Genomic DNA, 22,454 nt, shown 5'->3' on the forward strand with positions numbered 1-22,454 from the left:
TACCTATTAGTTTAGCTACTAGGGAGATAAAAAGAAAAATGACAAATATTAAAAGGAATGCAAGAAAAGAGGACATTAATGTATAGGTGCTGGAGTTGTTAACTAATTCAGCTACTCTGTAGAATGATTTGGAATTAGGCCTAAAGAGCTATAAACCATGTATAACTTCTGCCCTAATAATGTCATTACATGATCTGAATTCCAAAAGCAATAAAAAAAAAGAAAAAGAAAAAGGCCTTATAAGTACAAAAATTATAGCACTGCTTTTCTGTGGATAAAGGATTGAGAATTGAAAGGATGCCCATCAATAAGAGAATGGCTGAATAGATTGTTTTATGTAATTATGATGGAATCCTATTGTGCTATAAGAAATGATGAGAAGGATGCTTTGAGAAAAACCTTTAATTTCATGAGCTTATGCAAAGTGAAATGTACAGTGGATAAAATAAAAACAATATTGTAAGGTGATCAGTTGTGAATGACTTTTGTATTTTCAGCAACACAGTGATCCAAGAGAATTCTGAAGAACTTATGATAAAAAATACTTTCCATATCCAGAGGAAAAAAATCTGATTGTCTCTAAATACAGGCTGAAGCATAGAAAGATCTTATTGTAAATTTGATTATTTTTTTTAATATTTTTTTAAAATTCCGCTCTTTAGTAAATTATAGTTTGCTTGAGAACCAGCATTTTCAGAATAGGAATTTTTATACTATGTACATTGATGTCTCTTTGTTTAGATGATTAAATTTAAAATAATGAAAAGTCAGGTATATCTAAATATTTAACAGAAATCAATAAATGTTTAAATATATAATCTTTAGTTACAAAAAGAAATCAGAGTTTTAGTTATTACTTTTAAAAGTTCATTTAGAGAGAGGATTCTGGGAAGTTGGTGAAAAGGGCAAAAAATTCCAAGTTTTCCAGATTTCCCCTCACAAACAAGAGAAAAATAGAGCTTCAGGAAAAAATACAGAGCAATAGAAATAAACAAGAGTTGGGGCAGAGTAGTGATCCATCTAAAGAAAGATAGTAGAATGGAGGCTTAGCTAGTGTGAAGTGTGAGCCCTGGAACTTTCAGAGTTAGAAGGTGAATTCAGTCCCAGCCACAAGCACAGGAATCTTCACTTCCTGAATGGTGTTTGAATTAGATATCTGTGTAAGAAAAAAATTGAGAGAATCTCTGCTGATAAAGAATGTCAGGCCTAGCTATGCTGAGGTGAGAAGGAACCAGCACAAGGGTTTGTGACTGAAAATATCATAATCCTGAACAAAAAGCAAACAAAAATTCTGGCATTCAATGAATTGCCAGATTTTTGTATTTTTTTTTTTTTTAGCAAAAATGACCTGAATTTAGAAAATATGTCATACAAAGTCCCCCCAAAATATAAAGTAAATATTAAATACTAAGTACAAGGACTCAATAAGGAGAAACTTTATTTTTTATTTGTGGAAATTTAAACTGTATATCTAAGATTGTCATTAATAATTGTTAGATTGAGCAGTTGAGCTGAGCTTAATGTGATTCTAAAGAGAAAAGCCATATAGAAAAAAGGTAAAAAGAGTTATGAGGTGTAAAAGAACTAACTCAGAGCAATTAGAGAGGAGAGGAGGAGGACTGTTAGTTCTGGAACCCTACTCCCTACTCTCATTGAGAATAAGTTAAAGAGGGAACAAAACATATCTCAAGAGGGGTATAAAAGTCTTTTAAATTCAGAAAGGAATAAGAGGATAAAGAGATAGGGAAGAGAAAGAGAAAAAAGGAGAAATTTTAGAGAAAACCCACTCCCATCAGATTTAGGTTATAGGGAGAATAAGTACATTTAGAAGGGAATAAAAGTCTTCTAAATTCATAAAGAAATTAAGAGGATAAAAAAATAAGATAATGAGTCATTATCATAATCTACATAATTAGAAGGGCATGTACATTAGTGGAAATAAGATAAAAAGAGAAAAATATATTTACCTGGAAAACTATAAAATTCTTCTTAATTCATATAGAAATAAGAGGGCAAAGGTAATGGCTAATCAGAGAGGATAAGGGAGGAAGGATATTTCTATGATGGGAGGAGGAGGAAGAGTGGTGTGAAGGGGAGGCATGTTAAGTAACAGGAGGGCATGATAGTGGGTAGAAACAAAGTGTGAGAATCAGTAGGCATAGGAAATAAGAGATAAGCACAAACCTAAAATAAAGATCAGGAGTTGAGTTTATTATCTCAAAAATGAGGGTAATAATCATGATCAAAATAAATATTAATGCTAAAATACATTTAAGGAAAAGAGTGAAATAGAAAAAACTACACTATATGTCCACCATATTAATGAATATTGTTTTAGATTACTTACAATTACCAGGCAATATAAGCTTGGAATATTATTGCAGTGTAAGAAATGATAAATTGTTGAAATTAGAAAAATATGGAAAGACTTGAATTTATAAAGGAAGATATTATGCATTTTCAGAGAAACAGAGGGCAAATACATAGATGCTTATAATTGTATATGTGCATATATGTAGAGAGCTAAAACTCCAAAAAGTTATACTTGAATCAGACAACTGAACACTTAAGGCTAATTACCTATTCGATGTGAGACAATAACTCTATTAGCACATATTTGGATAAATGGCTCTTCTCTCTGTTGGTGCTTGCTGAATGTTTGGTATTAAGATAATGAGAGACAAGGATTGGAAGGGGAGGGAGATAGGCAGAGGCACTTGGCAGCAGGATGAGGAGTAGAGAAGTTGTTGACTCTGGACTCCTGATTCCAGGATTCTGCTTGGTCACCTCTTTCACTTCTCCCCCTAAAGACCAAGGACTTTGATTTATCCTGACTCTGGCTGAGCCTGAAGCCCTCCAGGGAGCTAGCCCATACTCCACTTATATATGTATATGATAATAGATGTAATGTCCAGGCTTAGCTCTCTGGAGGACCTTAAGAACAGCCAGAGTCCTTGGTCTTTAGGTGTCAAGAATGAAGAATGAAGGAGTCAAGAGAGCTGCCCCATGGTTGATCAAAGATGGAGTCTGGACTCTGGAGTCTTCTCTGTCTGAGAGCGCTGTGGCTGAGAGAACTCTGTGTCCCTCCCTCAGCCCTTAAATCCTTCAGTACGATTACCTCACTGCATCACATTGAGCATGTGCAGCCATAAGCACCAGGTTGTGATTCAAGTATACCTGTTCAGAGTTGTGGATTGCTACAGTAGATATCTACATATATACATGTATGTATATATTATATAGTTATGTGTATACATGTGTGTATATATATATTATATATATATGTATATGTATGCATATGTATATGTACACACATATATACATTATATATAATATGTGATTGTGTGTGTGTGTGTGTGTGTGTGTGTGTGTTGCTTAATTGATATTGGATGAATTTATGCCATTTTTCTTACCATGGTGTTAAAACAGTCTCACTTTATTATTCTTAAAACATATTTTTGCTTACTATTTACCAAGCTTCCGGTCATGTCTTTAACTTTCACTTACTAAGTTTCAAGACATCTAAAGAGCCTACTTAAATAAGACCTTCTTCCCCAAATTAAAGATAGTAAAACTCTTTCTTATTATAAAAAAAGGAACTTAGAGATAACAGTGCAGATAATGTAAAGTACACAGATACCGTTGCATTATTATGCAATGACATTTTAAAGATATTTAAAAAAAACTAGAGGATAAATATGAAGAGACTATCCTACCATATTAATAGATTACATTGTAATTTATAATATTTTAAGATCCAAGCCTTCAGAAAACCTAATTACAAGTATGTTTTTCCATTTATTTTATTTTTAAATTATGGAATAAAACAAGCATTTCCATAGCATGATATAATTAATAATAATAATAAAAATAATGAAAACTAATAAAAATAAAAAAGTTTGCACATGAAACTGCAAACCTATTCTGTATTACTTGCTATTCATTTTAAATATATAATAAAGTTATCAGGTACATTTAATTTTTCCCATTTTTATTTTTTCCTCTTACTTTGGAGATAGACCTATTAGACACAAATGTGTGTATGTGTGTATGTGCACATGCACATATATGTGTTTATATACATTCATATACATATATAAATATATAATCATTCTATGCATATTTCTTTTCATCAATTCTTTCTATGGATACAGATAGAATCTTCTATGTAGTTAATTTGAATACTTAAAATAATCAAAATGAGATATTCACTCAAAGTTGTTCTTAAAACAATATTGTTACTATGTACAAAGTTTTTTCAGCTCTGCTCATTTTAATCTTCATTTTTTGATGCAAGTCAATTCATATTTTTTCATAAGATCATTGAGGTCATTATTTCATCACAACTATATATCTCAACTTGTTTAGTAATTCCCTAATTGATAGATATCTCCATATTTTCCAATTCTTTGCTACCACAAATAGAACTGCTGTAAATATTTTAGAATTAATAGATTGTTCTCCTTTTCCCCTGATTAGCTTTGGAAATATATGTAGAAGTGGTATATTGTTTAAAAACATATAACTAATTCTTTCTAAAACATCATTTAATTTTTCACGTAGAAGTTTAAGAACAGAGTATTTTCAATGACTTCTCTTTACCCAGAGTGCAGATTTGTCAAGAGGATATGTGATTTAATTGAAACACATAATTGGTTCCAGCTAAAATCTGTTCTCTCAAAAGTTTGTTGTAATTTATCACTAATTCATAAGCAAAATAGGAAATTCTCATTTATGCTGTGCTATTTGGGAGCTCAGTGTGTGGCACTAAACTCTTGGTGTCATGAAGCTCAGTTTCACAAAATGTAGCAAAAGCATTAATCATGTCATTGTATGGATATGATCCAAGGAATGAAATCATTTAAGACTTAATTTCAAGATTTTAAATCATCATGTATTTATGGATAACAATTTAAAAGGTCATGGAACTAGAGAAAATGATCACTAAATTTATGTATGATATCAGTCTGGGTTATGATAGCATATGAGGATGGTAACTTAAGCATGGGCTCTGGTATTTTCTTCATATAAATTCATCTAAAAAGTTAATATTTATTTTGATAGGAAGAAAGGGAGGAAAGGAGGGCAATCTATAACTGACTGCTTATAAAATTACATACATCATAGATTGTTCCTCTTTAATATATACTTCTCTATACATAGCACCTGGTTTCGTATCAGAACTTCAGGATTGTTACTCTCTGAGGACTCTACCAATTCTAAATCGTGGTTATAAAGCACAGTGCCTTACTAGTTTAAGTTCCATAAATAGTTTTAAATAAATAAATAAAAAGTAAAAAGGAGAGGGGAGATTCTCAAAGTTCTACCTTTTAAAGTCAGCAGAGAATATAAATCTTTACTTATGCACATTTAGAGTTGCACATTTAGAAACTATTACATAAATATTTTAATACAGCTATGTTTGCCACCAAATAAACACAGAGAATAAACTCAAAAATCACCACTAATAAAGAATCCATGTTAATTAGAAGTGGAATAGATAAAAGCCTTTTCTACAATGTCACAAATTGTCTTTTTTGCTCAAGTTCTGAACAAAGAGGCAAATAATTAACTTTTCCTAGTAAATTTTCTCCAAAATGTTACTTGTGAACTGGAGAATGTTTTGTTTTAGTTTTTGGTTATCACCTTTGATCTTTGTCTTTCATTTTACTCAAGTTTTTTAACATTACAGAATTTACATTTCATTATCCTTTTCCTCAACATTCTTTCTTTCCTTCATTATTATGGATAAAAGGTTCTTCAAGAGGAGACCTCAAGATATAGTAGGTGGTGCTCATGAGAAATCATTCACCTGAAGGACTTTGGTTTCAATTATTTAGCATTTCCTTGAAAATTAGATGAATAAGAACCTTTGCCATATTCTTTGGTCATTTAACAAACTCTGGATTTATGTCAGACAACATTTGTGCTGTCTGGGTTTAATTGAGAATTGATTGATTAAATCGGAGTTTTCTGAGGCAACTTTGTAAAACAAATAATCCTGGTAATAGCACAGTAGACAGTTCTAATTACAAAAGCTAATCTAGTTAAAGTTGTTGCTAGGAATAATGTTTTCTTGTTTACAAACTCACTTAAAGAACATCGTCTATACAAAGTCAATCAGTAGGGTGATGGATATTAGTATCTGATTTTGGACTTACCTGATTACTTCTGGAGATCTTTTAAATTAAGCACTCTCACACATCCCATCGTATTTGCAAAGATCCACAAAATCTCTTATTTATTATTGTTCCAACCACACTGAGGCAACCTGGTGGGTAAAAACAGTAGACATGAGAATCAAGAGCCCTGAATCCAAACCTGAGTTAAAATTGTGTCTTGTCCTAAACACACACCCATCTTGTAGTCAATAAAGTAAGTTTGTAAGTAGCCACTATAAAGTAATGATAGAAGAAGTAAGAATACAAAGGAGAACCTAGAATTTTGGTACAAACTATCCCAAAGATCACCTAAGCATAGTTTTAAAACTGTATCACATATTAACCAAAATTTACTCCTGAGAATTTGTGCTAAATTAGGGGAAGCTATCTAGGTGCTCTTTTCAGTATCCTTTGATTTTATAATAGATAAATCTTAGATGAGTTCCATCTATCTGCAGTAAGACCAGCAAAACACAAAAAGTTGCTGACAACTGAGATGACATAAATATGCTGAAATAACTCTAAGATGGCATATATGATTTAGTCTATGCAATACCAAAACCCTAGAAAAATGAAACCTCAAACTTCTGTATTCAAACATTTATTTTTCATCTCCCTCTAGGTCCATGATACTGAGTGTTCCAAACTCTAATCAATAGTTATGTGAGTTACTTTCTGTGGTTTTTCACTTCCCTAGGTTGCCTTTGTTCATCTACTATTCCATCTTCACCTCCATCCCATTTGCCTCTGCATTACACTTTCTGCAGTTAGTCTTTGTACTTATATTTGTGCCATTAACCCCTATAACCTTTGTTATTAAAATAGGACTGCTGATTTACTTGCTGTTATCATAGAGCTCTTTCCTGGCAAGTAGCAAAAAAAAGGACATGGCTACCCCATTTCATAACTTCACAAATTAGTTAAAAATTCAAAAATTCTACCTCAGATACTTATTAACCATAAGACCTTGAGGAAGTCTCACCTTCTCTCAGACTCACTTTCCACATTTATCAAATGAAGATAATAATAACAGTATTATTGTGAAGGTCAAATGAGATAACATGTGCACCTTGATGACTCACACAACTATATCAGTGTTACCTATTATCATTAACATCTTTCACATGCTTAACCTTATCTCTACTTACATGATCATCTTCTAAAAGAGGTAGGAAAACTTACAAGGATATCACAACAAAAATTTGAAGCTCACACATTAAAGGGAAAATATTGGAAGCAATGAGAAAAATATATATATATATTATGGAGCTACAATAAGAATTACACAAGACCTAGCAGCTGCTACACTGAAGGAATGTAAGTCTTGTAAATTTTGTAGAGTAAAAGACCTGTAGAACAAAAGTTACCAAGAGAACTTACCCAGAAAAGTTAAGTATTATGCTGAATGGAAAAAAAAAAAAAAAAGAAACATTAAATGCACTAAAAGACTTTCAAGTCTTTGTGACTGTGTCTTCAAGTCATTGTGACACAAGGAGCAGAACTTAACAAAAATTTTGACATATTTGATTTAGGAAATATAAAAGGTAAATATTAAAGACCACTCATAAAGGAATCAATAAGGTCAAATTGATTACTTCTTATGTGTAAAAATGTTATCCACAATCTTAGAACTGTTATCATTATTTGGATAGTTTGAAAAAAAAAGCTTGGACTAAGTAGCTCATGATGAAGAGATTCTTTAAAAAATCAAATAGTGAAAGAAGACATATAAAGGAATAACGATATCATACCAACAAGGCATGAGGAAAGAACTGATATAGAAAAAGCAAGTGATAAGGGATAGTGCTGCAACTTTACTCTCATCAGGAATATGTTAAAGAGGAAATATATTAATGTGTATGTGTGTGTGTACTATTGTTGCTCCAACCACATGGACATATATATATAAAAGCAATGGACATGGGAATCAAGAGGCCTGAATACAAACCTGAGTTAAAATTGTATCTTCTTGTACTGAACGCACATCTATCTTGTAATCAATATAGTAAGTTTATAAGTAGCCAGTATAAAGTAATGATAGCAGGAAGTAAGATTGTAAAGGACATTATACACAACACATATATACATACATGTACATAAACATATAAAACATTTATATTCATACACATATATACATACATGAATTATGAATAGAAGAGTAAAAGTCTTCTAAAATGAGAAAGAAATTAAAAGTCAAGGAGATAGGATGGTGGGAGAGGATAAGGGAGGAAGTTTAGAGTGGTGGGTAGATTTAGGAATAAGATGGCAAAATAGTGGGTAGAAGTAAATTAGAGGAGTGAGGATGGATAAGGTAAATAAGGTGAGAGGATAGTGAGGAAAAAACATTAGGAAGGAGGGAAATACACGTTATTATAGTTTAGGATGAGAATGGCAAGAATTGCCATTATATATATATATATATATATATATATATATATATATATATATATATATATATGTATATATATATATAATTAAGTATTTCAGTTCAACATTTTGTTGCTTTCAGGAAACATAATAAAAAAAGAGAGATACACACAAAAATAAAATAAAGGATTAGAGTAGAATTTGTTATGTAAAAAATAAAGCATGGGGGGTAATCATGGTCTCAAAATTAAAGCTAAAATAGATTTAATCAAAAGAGAAAAATAGAGAAACTACATTGTCATCAATAATATTCAATACTCTTTTAGACTATTTAAAAATAACCAGACAGAACAAAATACCTGAAAGCATACTTTTCAAAACAAATATAGAAATTATAAGAATATAAACAAAGAATAGATTTTTATATAAATACAGATTTAGACAATGGAAGCAATATTTATTGTTCATGGATAGGTAAAGCCAGTATAATACAGAAAATGAAAATTTTATCTTATCAATCTATTTATTCAATGTCATAACAACTAAATTACTAAAAATATATTTTCCTAAGTTAGAAAAAGTAATAGGAAAATTCATTGGAAGAACCAAAAATGTCAGGGATTTCAAAGAAACAAGGGAAAATAGACATAAAAGAAGGAAATACAGGTGGTTCAGATGTTGTCTTATAAAGCAAGAACACTTTTGGTGTAAAATTGAGAATTTCAATTATTTTAAATTAAAATATTATTGTGTAAATAAAACTAACATAATCAAGAATAGAAGAAATGTAGAGAATTGAAAAAAAAATTTCATATATAATCTCTAAGATAGAACATGATTATGTTGGAATACTGCTATGATGAAGGAAATGGCCAATAGTTGACTGAAAGACTTAGACTTATGAAGGAAAATGCTACATACTTCCAGAGAACATATATTGGATGAGTGTATATATGCATATGTTTACAGACATCTCTATACATATGTATGTATTTTGCTATGTAATTGGGGATGACTTTTTATTTTTCTCATTTTGTATTTGTTTAAACTGAATATCATTTTAAAAATACTGTTTTATGAAATGGCTATTTGGAGAAAGTGGGAAGAATACTAGTAACAAATACAATGGTGTAAAAACAGAATTTATCAATAAAAATTAAAATAAGGACATCTCACTAATTACTATGGACTTGGAAGTGTTTTGTTTTGTTTTTAACATTTACTTAATTTGTCTATAGTAGTTTTTGAAAGCATTAATTATTACAACAATGTCTACATGACAATTTGAAATAATCTTATTTTGCAACTTCCAAAAATTCCTTCTACATTTTCTTATGAGGCCCAGGAAAATTCTCCCTTCTCCAAATAATGTCCATTCCATACTAGAAAATAGCTAATAGGCTGTTCCCATTTCTTCAAGATAAATATTCCAAATTCTTCCAACTGATTCTGTTATATAATTTTGAAATTTTAGTTAGCCTACTATGGACAAACAGTATTTTAATTTGTTTTATAAATTGTATCACCTAAAAATATTATCTATTAATGTAAAGTTGATGTTATTGTTATTGTAAAGTAGTAAAGTCCCATATCCTACTTTATCCTGAAAAATATCCCTATCTCTTTAGCCTAAGAACCATATGAGACTTTTTTTTTTGTTTGTCTTGTAAAATGTATTGATCCAATTGATCTTAACAGTACATTATCACACACATATGAATGTGTATATTTATAAGCATATAAATGTGTATATATCCATATATAATATAAGGTAGAGAAACAGAAAGAGACAAGGAAAGAAAGAAAAAAGAGAGAAAGAAAAGAGAGAGAGAAACAGAGTAATAAAGAGAGAGACAGAGAGAAACAGACAGAGAGACAGACAGAAAGAGATGGATGACTGGGTTTTAATGTTTTATTTTCTTTATAAGCTTATCAATCCTACTTAAAGAATTTTAAAAACTTATTTCAAGATAGGTTACATTGACTTCAACAGACTGTAGAAGGAGACCATGACACAAAAAGTTTAAGAAACCTTGATCTGCTCATATATGTGCACTAATCTCATAGACTTGTAACATTGATCTTTTAAGTCCCATAGTAGAACTTTATATTTATCATTATTAATTTTCATTTTGTTAAATTCAATTCTTCTATATTTCTGAGATCCTCCCCTTCCCTGTTTTTACTATTTTTATTTATTTTCTATTTCTATAAATAATTCCTATAATTCATCTAAATTTGCTTTTATAATGTCAAACATCACAATATCTTTGCATATCTTCTAGGTTGATTTCCAGTTATCTTAAGAAAAGCAGTCAAATCTGTCATTCTTGCCTGGTACTTTCATCATTGGTTGAAATACCTTCCATTTTCTCTCCCATTTCTCCTGATGTGAGCTCTTCTCATGATTTAAGTTTTTAAAACAGAATTGGTATTTTGTCACCTGATGACCAGAGTTGCTGAAAGTGAGAGCACAGTATCAAGCAAGCACTCTATTACAAGTTTTCAGGGAGTTGTTGTAGAGAATTAATCAAATTCATACTGTGCATTCTGGAACACCTGAATTGAATCAATCGTTTAACTAGAAAATTTTGATGTTTAAGAAAAGATATGGTTTATAGATACTTGCTAGATAGTTTGTTGATTTTTTATGCATTGTACAAATAATAATTGTGCGCTATTTATCTACATATTATATATTTATTTATATCAACTGCATACCCAAACATTAATCTGCTTCTCTTGGGAACATGTCTTATTTTACCAACTACACATGATTAGGGCTCACTGAAACATAAGTTAAAAAGAAGACAAAAGAAGACATAAGTGGGTATGATTCAGACCTAATTGCTTTTTGTGCAAATCTCAAAATCCACATATCCTAGAACAATGCAAAGGCATTAATTAGACCATATGAAAAGCAAAATCAAGGCAGGGAAGATCATTGACTCTGAAACTATGTAGAAAAGATAGTATATATAAGGGTTTAGTCACTCTCTGTGTATGTATTTGTGTGTATATATATATATATGTGTGTGTGTGTGTGTGTGTGTGTATGCATGCATATATATATATATATATATATATGTATATTTACACATTTACAAGAGTTCTTCAATTTCTGTGTTCTACTAATAATTCTGGATTCAAAAATATATTCTAAAAAATAAGAAAAAGAATTAGGACTATGTATCCATGTTTTGTGACATCCAGGCCAGAGATATTTCCACTACACATAAAAATGCATAAAATAGCATTCTACTTTCCACATTCATACATAATTTATTGAGGATTCTATTAATACAGTTGAAAGATATATTAGTTATTAATCTCTACATTGTTTCTCTTTTTTCTTGATCTATTATTAAATATAAAATAATGCTTATGGCATCTTTTGGGGAGAACTGTATAGATATAACAGAAAAGCATCTATTGACTCCAATTATTTCAGTATTCAAAGTATATTCAGGAGAATATGATTAAAGTCTTTATATTAGTCAGAGGAGCTTCTACACAGAGAAATACTTCCTTACCAATTCTTTGTGCAAATGTAGAATCTTTTTGGTTGCTGGTTAGGTATTCCTAAGTATACCATATAAAACGGCCTGTCAGAATGAGGTTATTATTTATTTATACATACATATACATACATAAACATACACACAAATGTGCATACATACACACAAACATGTTGGAAAGGCAAATACTATTTACTTGCATTATTCAGTGTTTCTATATGTATGAAATTGCTCAATGAATAAATGTCATTCATACAACAATGTTGTCTGTTTATTCTTAGGCAAGATTTCTATGACCTCTTATCTGTAGAAAGTACATTTTTGTGGAGAAAACAATATAACATAAATTAGAAATGATATTTTATCTAGTTCCATTGAATGTCCCTAGTAACTCATTTAATTTCTTTCTAAATCTTCCCAATTTGTAAAACAAATATAAAAGAAAAGAAAAGAAAAATTTTTAAATATCTTATACTATGTAGTCTCTGTTCCAGTAAGACACACACACACACACACACACACACACACACACACACACAAATGCATATGTACACACACACAATATCCTTTTTGAAACTTTAAGAATTGGGAAGGGGAGGAAACCAAGAGAAAAATGAAGCAAATGGAAGTATTTAAATAATTTAAGTTGAACTGCACAGAAGTTTATATATAATACATATATACATATATAATTGAAATTTATGAAGATTAAATAATTTTATTAATATTATTTGAAGTAAAAATGGATTTTTTCAAACAAAAGTATTAAGATTCATGAACTTAGAAGTGTTTTTCATCTCTCTCTTAAGCTCATAAATTATATGTTTTGGTTTGATGAAAGCATAGGGCACATGATGATCTCTAAGAACAAAAGAAAGTGAGTTAGGTATTGTGAAATTGGGAAAAAAAATAAATTGCGTAGTCTGTGTCTCCACAATTCTCAAAATCACCTCCATTCCCATCAATTAAGTCTCTAACCCATTTGAACTGCCTTGCCATAGTGCAACCAATATTAATAGAAAATGGAGTGGTTATGTGGCCCATTTTTATTAGCAATCAGTCACACTGTTTTCAAGGACAATTGCAAATACCTCAAAAATAATAAGATGTAGGCTGAATTCTATTGAAAGAAGCTAGTTCCAAACAAAAGAAATGATTAACCTTTTCCATTTCATGTCTTACTGAATATTTGAAAATCAAGATAGGATAAGAGTTTACTAAGAGTCTTGAAACAAAATAGCATTTGGCTTATTTATTTATTAAGTTTGAAATGTAATTTTATGAATTCAAAACTGTTTTAAAGAAATATTTATGTGGTAAATGTTAAGTGTGAGTTGTGTTTTTTTTTTAAATAAAGTAATAACAATAACATCAATTTTCAGAACAGTAAAATGGCTAGCACTAGTAGCCTTGAAATTTTATAAAGAAATGACAAAGCATATAATTAATATGAAAAATTTGGCAAATTAAATATAAGTAAGATTTTTTTTCCTGTTGCAGACAGATCTTTTTCTGTTATTTCTGGTCTATGGATGATGTAAAGAAAATAATAATAACTATGTTGTTATAGTCTTTGACAGAACAAATTATCTGATGCTTTTACTCTTCCAAAATTTTAACATTGTGGGTGTTGAAGGAGTACTGAATACTTAAGACTAAAACATAATTATCTTTTTTTAAAGACATTTTTCCACCCTAATCTTAGAGTTTGTGCTTTATTTTGTTTTCCTAAAGTTTTAAAATTATTTTGGGAAAACATATGCATAATATCTTTTCTGATAAGTAATGCTCTAAAGCAAACAGTCAGTGGAATAACTAGATTTACACTACATTATAGCCACAAACAATCAAGTTAATTCGATGAATATTTAAGCATCTCTAATTTGTAAGGAAATGTGCTGAGGATACAGAAATTGGAAAAAAAAAAGAAAAGAAAAGAAAAACAGAAGACATAGTTCCTAACCTCAGAGAAGTTATGCAATAGATACAAAGTTTATGAAGAAATAAGCATTGATACAAGTTAGAATAATATAATGGAAAAATAATGCAGTGAAAAATATATATGAAGTAATATAAGGAGTTTGGAGATATTTCTTCCACATGAGAGAGTAAGACAAATGAAACTTGGATTGTCCTGGACAAAGAGGTATTTCCAAAGCAAGAACTTTGAAGTGAAGAGTTTCCAGGTCTAGAAGAGGTTAAGTGGCTGTTTGGTGCTGTATTCTAAAAATGAACATCTCTTTTTTTTCCTCTTCCACTCACTTGGTATTGCTATGCATAGGGGTTCTCTGATCCAGATTTGTCCATTCTTTCCTTCTATACCTTGCAAGCATTAGTCTTTACTTTTTATTGTTCTGTTTTATTTTGTTTTGTTTACAGCACTGGGGAATGTATAATTGACATTTTGGGTGGAATATCTACAATTTTAAACTAACCTAGGGAATGACCTAGGCATAAGGAAGCATGATCTTAACTCGCTCCTTTTCAAAACCCATTCTGCCCATTGAGAGAATAAGTGATTGATGAAAAAGTATACTAAAACTTCTGGATAGAGGGTGTGAATATATATGTAGATATATTTTGTGCAGGTATGTGTATGTATGCATATATATATATCTGTATATACACACATCTATATGTACATATATGTATATATACATCTGTATGTGTATATATGTGTGTATGTGTGTATATATACATATATATATATATATATATGTCCCTCGATATATATATTAATAAAATTTGATTTTTAGGGTATTGATAGTTTTAATGTTCATTAAAAAATCATAAAGTCACCAAATAAACCAAAATTAATTTCAAAAAAATCTTGTAAATTAGAGGAGGAATAGATAAATTAGAAACTGAAAATATAGAAATTATAAATAGAAGACATAAATTTGTTCTTTTAAAATGAACAAAAGAATACATTGACATTTTGGCAATATAATTAAAAAGAAAAGAGCAGAAAAATCAAATAAACAAAATAGCAATTACAAGGTGAAATCACAATAAATCTGAAGGCCTTTTTCTTAATTCAGAATTGTATATAGCTTAAAGTTAACAAAACTGATTAAAAAAAGGAATTTTAAAATTCTTTCAAAAATATAAAATATACCATTCAAAAGAAGAATAAATGGATATATTATTTTTCTGTTTTTTTTCTCTTAATTTTTGCTTTTTAAGTCTTTAAAAATAGTTTCTTATTCGGAATGTTTCAGAGGTTGATGGTAAAGGGATATTCGAAGAAAAATTGATGCTGTTAGAAATAATATTTTAAGAAGTAATAACTTTTACTTCCCTTCTATGACTGCTTCTAAGAATGGAGATTTCAGGTGAAAACCAAGGAACACACATAAGACACTCACAAGTACATGCTGTACTGATATAAAATTTTATACTTTGGCCAACATCAACAACTCATCCTCTAAGAGTGATCCCACTATCTGCCAACCATATAACTATATCTGAAGTGTCAAATTCTTCTTCTTGCTTCTATGTTATCTGTGACCTCAATAGGCACACTCTTAGTTGTGTCGTTTACTTACTGGTAGCATAAAACAAATTCATGTTGGATGGCTAATTCAAACCCTATCTAAAATCCCACTATTTATAATAACCACTTCCTTTTTGCTTTGTTTTGTTTTTAATTTAAAAGTTTATTTTCCTCATTTACATGTATGAACAATTTTTAACATCCTTTTTTTTAAAACTTTGAGTTCCAGTTTCTCTCCATTCCCCACCTTCACACTCCGTTGAGAATATAGGCTATATATGTATATTCAAGGAAAAGTTTTCTATAAAAGTCATGTGAAAGAAAACAGCTCCCAAAAATCCTCAAGAAAAAGAAAGTTTAAAAAATTATATGCTTCAATGGGCATTCAAAAATCTTTATTTCTTTCTCTGTTTTCAGATAGCATTTTTTCATAACTCCTTCAGTTATCTTTAATCATTATATTGCTAAGAATAGTTGTCATTCATGGCTAATCATCTCACAAATATTAGTATTAATTTGTACACAGTAAATTTCGCTTTTCATCAGCTCATGGAAGTCTTTTCAGGATTTTCTGAGAGCATCCTCTTCATCATTTTTTAATAGCATAATAGTATTCCATCATAATAACAGGCCAAAATTTATTATATCCTTTTCTTCTTTCACCATCTGCCTATTATTATCGCCTTTATTCAAATTATCAATAAAAGATTATTTCTTTAATCTGGAGTGTCAAATTCTCTTGATATAACATACATGCATACACGTGTTTATGTGCTTATATGTATATGTTGTGATAAAATATGTTTTTAACATATTAAGGAGGTAAGAAAGGATATCTTTCTATATCTACTTTTCAGGAATTTGATTCGTTTTTTTGTTTTTTTGTTTGTTGTTTGTTTTTCTGATGCAGATGTCTTATTAGATGCTTCTGAAATCATAATCTCTCTTTTTTTAAATAAAATATACCACTAGTAGTATACATGTATGCATATACATATATCCTTTTCCTTTTTTAATTTCTCCTGAGATATACATTTACTAGTGGTATAGTAAGGTCAAAGGGTATACATAATTTTATGGCCTTTTGAACATAATCAAAAATTGCTGTACAGAAAGATTAAATTTGTTCATAACTCTACCAATAATGTATTACTATATCATTGTTCCCACATTGCCTTCAACATTTGTCATTTTCCTTCTTTTTTTTTTTTTTTTTCTCTTTTTTGCTAAGGAAATTGGGATTAAGTGACTTGCCCAGGGTCAAAAAGGTAGGAAGTATCTGAGATCCTCCTGACTTCTAGGCTGGTGCTCTATCCACTGTACCACCTAGCTGCCCCCATTTTCCTTTTCTGTCTTGTTAGCCAATTTAATAGGTTTGGATGGTAACTCAGAATTGTTTCAATTTGTATTTTTCTAATTAATAGAGCATTTTTTCATATAACTATAAATACCTATTATTACTTCATTTAAAAACTATCTTTTGATCATTTATCAATTAGAGAACGATTCTTATTTTTATAAATTTAACTCAGTTTTCTATATCTTTGAGAATAGAGGCATTTATCTTAGAAACTTGCTTCATTTTTTTTTCACAAAAATGCTTGCTAACTGTAATTTCTTCCTGTTTATTCTATCCTCTTTCTTCTTTCACCCTGTTCTCCCTGAAAAATATTTTACTTCTGACTAATCTATTCTCCAATCTGCCCTCCCTTATATCACATATTAAGTTCCTACTCTGGGCTAGACATGCACTTTACAAATATCATCTCATTTGATTCTCATAAAAACTCTGTGATATAAGTATGATTGTGATTCTCATCTTACAATTTAGGAAATAGAGACAGGAGGAGCTTAAGTGACTTATCCAGTGTCTTCTAGCTGGTGTTGAGATTTGATCTTAATTCAGATCATCCTAATTTCAGGTCCAGAACTCCATCCACTGAACCATCTAACTGCCTATTATTATTGCCTTTATTCAGATTATCAATAAAATATTATTTCTTTAATTTGGCATGTCAAATTCTCGACATAATTAACATACAGGCACAGACATGTTTAAATATGCTTATATATCTATACTGTGATTTTTAAAAATGCTTTTTAATGAATGACATGGTTTAGGAGACAACAAAGGATATCTTTCCATATCCCAATTTCAGGAATTTGATTCATTTTTTTTCCCAGTGCAGTTGTCTTATTAGATGTTTCTGAACTCTTAATAGTTTTTCTTAAGCTTATTTTTCAGAAATTCCGGCAAACATATAAAATATACTTGTTGTATGCTATTTTGTTTTATCCTTTAAAGAACTTAAATAAACTGCTAAAGGTAATTCTATTATTTCTCATTTTTAAGAAAAATCTAAATATGGGGTATTTTGTTAACCAGGAATTAAGGTCTGTCATCTGGATCATCTTGCACTTAACTTTGTTTTCCTTCAGTTATTAGTCTCTGCATATTTCTTTCCCTCCAATTCAACCAACATTTACTACAGAACCCACTGTTTGCAGAACATTTGGAAAGATGCAAAGTTTCACTCAGATTCTGAACCCATGAAGTTTACTGAAAATAAAAGAAAGGCAAAGAAATAGTCTGAGTTGAGAAAAGATATTACTATAGGCACAGGTAGAGTTTTATTCTTAAAAGACTTAAAAGAGTTTTATTCTTGAATTCCATAGAATGAGTAAATATTCAATAGAATGCAATGGAGTCATTTCAGTCATGGAAAGCCAAGGGATGGAAAGTGTAGATATTATTTCCTTCCTTCATTTGTTTATTCAGTATTTCATGTGCCTAAAATACAATGGGAGCTTAATAGATGCCTGTTGATTGCTTTACTAGTCCATAGGTAATGCTAAATCACAAACAATGGAAATAAAGACTAATACTTGACATTTATATAGTACTTGTATGGCCATGAAATAATTTACACACATTATCTTACTTGAATCTTAAAAGAACACCAAGAATTAAATAGAAGATTGATTCCTTTTATAGATGAGGAAATTGAGACATAGAGAACTAAAACTATTTGAGAGACATATGGTTGTTGAGTTTTAAGTTGTATTATTTAAAACTAGTTGAATCTTGACCCTGAATTTTGCATGGTTTTCTCTACATTTTACTTCCTGAACAATCCAATCTGATAGGAAATTCACTTTGAAAAGAGGCTGGAACACATATTCATATCTTCTATTAATATGTCCCCTATTGTTATGGGAATGAAATTGAGTTTTTAAAGCCATTCTAGAAAGGGTTTGATCTTTTTTCCATTTTTGAAAGGCTTCATGTAAGAATAGGAGGATAATTAAGACTATTTTACGTAGCAAAAGATAAAGTTGAAGGTGATATTGTGTGTATTGGTGGGGGTGTATGAGAGGTGCCTGCCCCATAGTGAGTATAATTTTGATACCAATGTTAGCTGTCTGTCACTTTTTAGTTGACCTAGGTGCTTTGCTGTGAGAAGAGAGTAATTCTAATACCTTTAATCACATCAGTTTTTTTCTTCCAGTCTTGTTTATTTCTGAGCTCTGGCCCAATTCTTCTCTGTGCTGTTTTGGACAAGAACTTGCTCCAGGCAAAGATTGGCAAAGGCATCTACCTTCTTCTAGATGAAAAGACAAATATTGATGGGTGTTTTGGAGCCATCAGTGATCTGGGTCATTCAGTCAAGGGTTCCCTCTGCTTTTGAATTCATCTTGTAAGGAAATAGTTTAAAGTCAAAATATGAAATATTTGTCCCAGTAGAAAAATGTAAAGACTTGTATAAAAATAGGTATCAAGAAATTACTGTTTAACATTCCCATTTAAAAGGTTTCTTTTAGAACAAAAGGTCAAGAATATCAAGGGAATTAATAAAAAAAAAAAAATACAAAAGATGGTGGCTTAACAGTACCCAAACTAAAACTATATTATAAAGCAGCAGTCATCAAAACCATTTGGTACTGGCTAAGAAATAGAGTGGTGGATCAGTAGAATAGAATAGACACATATGACACAATAATTAAGACCTATAGCAATCTAGTATTTGATAAACTCTCAAACTCCAATTAATGGAATAAGAAATCATTATTTGACAAAATATGCTGGGAAAACTGGAAAATAATGTGTCAGAAACTCAACATAAACTAAATCTCACACCCCAAACCAAAAGAAAATAAAAATGACTACATAATTTTAGCATAAAGAATAATACCATAAGCAAATCAGAACAAGGGATAATTTACCTATCCATATTATTTGAGAAGAGAGGAATTTATGACCAAAGAAAAACTAGAGAACATTATGAAAGGCAAAATGGAAAACTTTAATTACATTAAATCAAAAAGGGTTTGCACAAATAAAACCAACAGAAACAAGATTAAAAGGAAGTACAAAGCTAGGAAAAATTCTGAATGGACATTTCTAAAATACATATGAACTGTGCCAAATTTATAAAAATCCAAGTCATTCTCCAGTTGATAAATGGTCAAAGGATATGAATAGACAATTTTCATATGATGAAGTCAAAAACATTTATAGTTACATGAAAAAATGTTCTAAACCACAATTGATTAGAGAAATGCAAATTAAAACAACTTTGGAGTTACCACTTCATACCTCTCAGATTGGCTAAAATGGCAGGAAAAAAATAATGATAAATGTTGGAGGGGATGTAGGAAAACTGGGATATTAGTGTACTGTTGATAGAATTGTGAAATGATTCAACCATTCTAGAGAGCAATGTGGAACTATGCCCAAAAGGCTATAAAAAACTGTGCGTCCTTGTTGGAATCCTTACTAACTGCTAACTAATTAGAGTTGATCTAATCTTACAAGAAGATGTTTTGGGCAGAACCTGAAACAAGGTACTAAGTAGAACTAATTAATACAAGGCTTGTGTTCACACCTTTACTCAGTGGAGTTCAATGAGTTCACACCTCCCTTGAAGCTCTTTGGGAGCATAAAGAAAGCTTCAATGGGCCAGTCAAGGAAGTTCTTCAGAGTGAAGACGCTACAAGTGGAGATTTCACTGGAATGACATGAAGAATGGAGCTGGCTGGAGGCTGAAGAAAGCAGAGGCAGAAGCAAAGGACAAAGCGGCAAGAGCTCTTGGAACCAAGCAGAGAGATAGGCCTCTAAGCTAACCGGGCTATATTGGAGATAATAAAAGATCTGAACTTTTATCACCTGGCTGCTTTTTGAGAAGAAAAAGATCACCACACGTCCTCTTTGACCCAGTAGTGCTATTACTTGGTCTGTAATCCAAGAAAATTATAAATGAGAGAGAAGGAGTTATTTATTCTTGTTATCATCATTACTGATCTTGATTTTATTTTCTGTCACAGGTTTTCTGTTTCAGGATAGGTTTTGACTCTGCAGAGTCCACTAACCCAGGATTAGCAGATCACCTGAAATCTCATTATCAAGTTGAGTGACATTATTGTTATTATTTTACTATTCACAACTTTCTCTTCTCCTAGATGCCTATCTCCTGAATGAAGACACAAGAGTAAAGCAATTACCTCCTTTCAAAATCATTATTTATAAAGGAGTCAGAATTTTCGGAGTAATTCTCAATTTTGGATGGGCTATCCTGAATAATTTGGACTTCAGAAAACATCTTGCCTCCAGCAAATTATATGGACTTACAAATTACAGTAGGCTTAAATCCAGTTTTCCCTGCTCCTTTCATCTTCCTTTTAGATGTATTACATTAATACCCCTTGGAATCTCACCCCAATTAGAGTGCATATATTGTTTTAGTCTTAAAATTTATATCCTCAACACTTAGCAGCACAGTACCTGGTACATAGCAGAATTTAATAAATGTTTATTGAATTAAATCACTGAATTGAATTGAAAGATCAGGTCAAGTCAGAAAAAATGAAAAGATATTTTGTAAGATTATACTTGGATAAACTCACTCTTTACCCTAATTCTGATTCCTGGTATCTAGCACATTTTATAGCACTGGGGCTTAAAACTTCAGAAACTGTCTTCTCTTCCAATTCCAAATTCCATTTCCTTCCTTAGCTTGGTTGGGAAAAGATGTATAGGGTGTGCTCTGGTCATGGTGAATCCATGAGAAGAGGAAACACTACTTCAACTTTATATAAACCCTGGTAAAAAGCTGATTGTAGTCATAGGGGAGCCTCCATTATTTCAGGCAAGACATGTTAATTGAGGAAGATAGGTATATCAGTTGCAAGGAAGAGGAATTAGTTTTTTTGAAAGAGAAGGTTTGTTGGGAATATCAAAATTTTCACTATTTCTCTCCCATGCATGGCCCTGTAGCCATTCTCTCTGTGTTTAGGCAGTTAGCTTTTATCATAAACTCTAAATCCAGTGCTCTTTAAATTTTCCACTCTAAGATAAAGTTCTTAATTTGCCTTGCCTAGTTCTATCTCTAAAGACAGGCATTTGAATGAATACATTATTACATTTCTTTTGCCTGATGGCCAGCCTTGCTAACTTTAGAAATACACAGCATGATAGGTCTGCCCACCTGGTGATTAACATGTTTAATTACTGCAGCCCATTATACTGTCTACTAAGAGTTGAAATGGTTATTATCATCATTGAGGGAGTAGGTAAATAGATAAAATCATGAATCCTATGAGCACTTTTAATTTGAGGTAATATATGAAAAGCCATCTACAAACATTAAAGTGCTATATAAATATCGGCTAATCATATTTTGTTTTTGTTTTTTTTCTCTCCAAATCTTTTGTAAAATTTGAATATTGAAATATTGAAGATGTCTTGAAAATCATGATTAACAGGAAAATAAATCTTTATCTGAATTGGAGGCAAAAAACAAAACAAAACAAAACAAAAACCTTCTCAGTGATGTAGGAGATTAAAAAAATAAAATAAAATAACTTAAATACAATGTTATCTCATGAGTAAAAATTCTGATACTAATACATATT

Source organism: Antechinus flavipes, chromosome 4 (assembly GCF_016432865.1).
Source record: "Antechinus flavipes isolate AdamAnt ecotype Samford, QLD, Australia chromosome 4, AdamAnt_v2, whole genome shotgun sequence".
Lineage (NCBI taxonomy): Eukaryota > Metazoa > Chordata > Mammalia > Dasyuromorphia > Dasyuridae > Antechinus > Antechinus flavipes.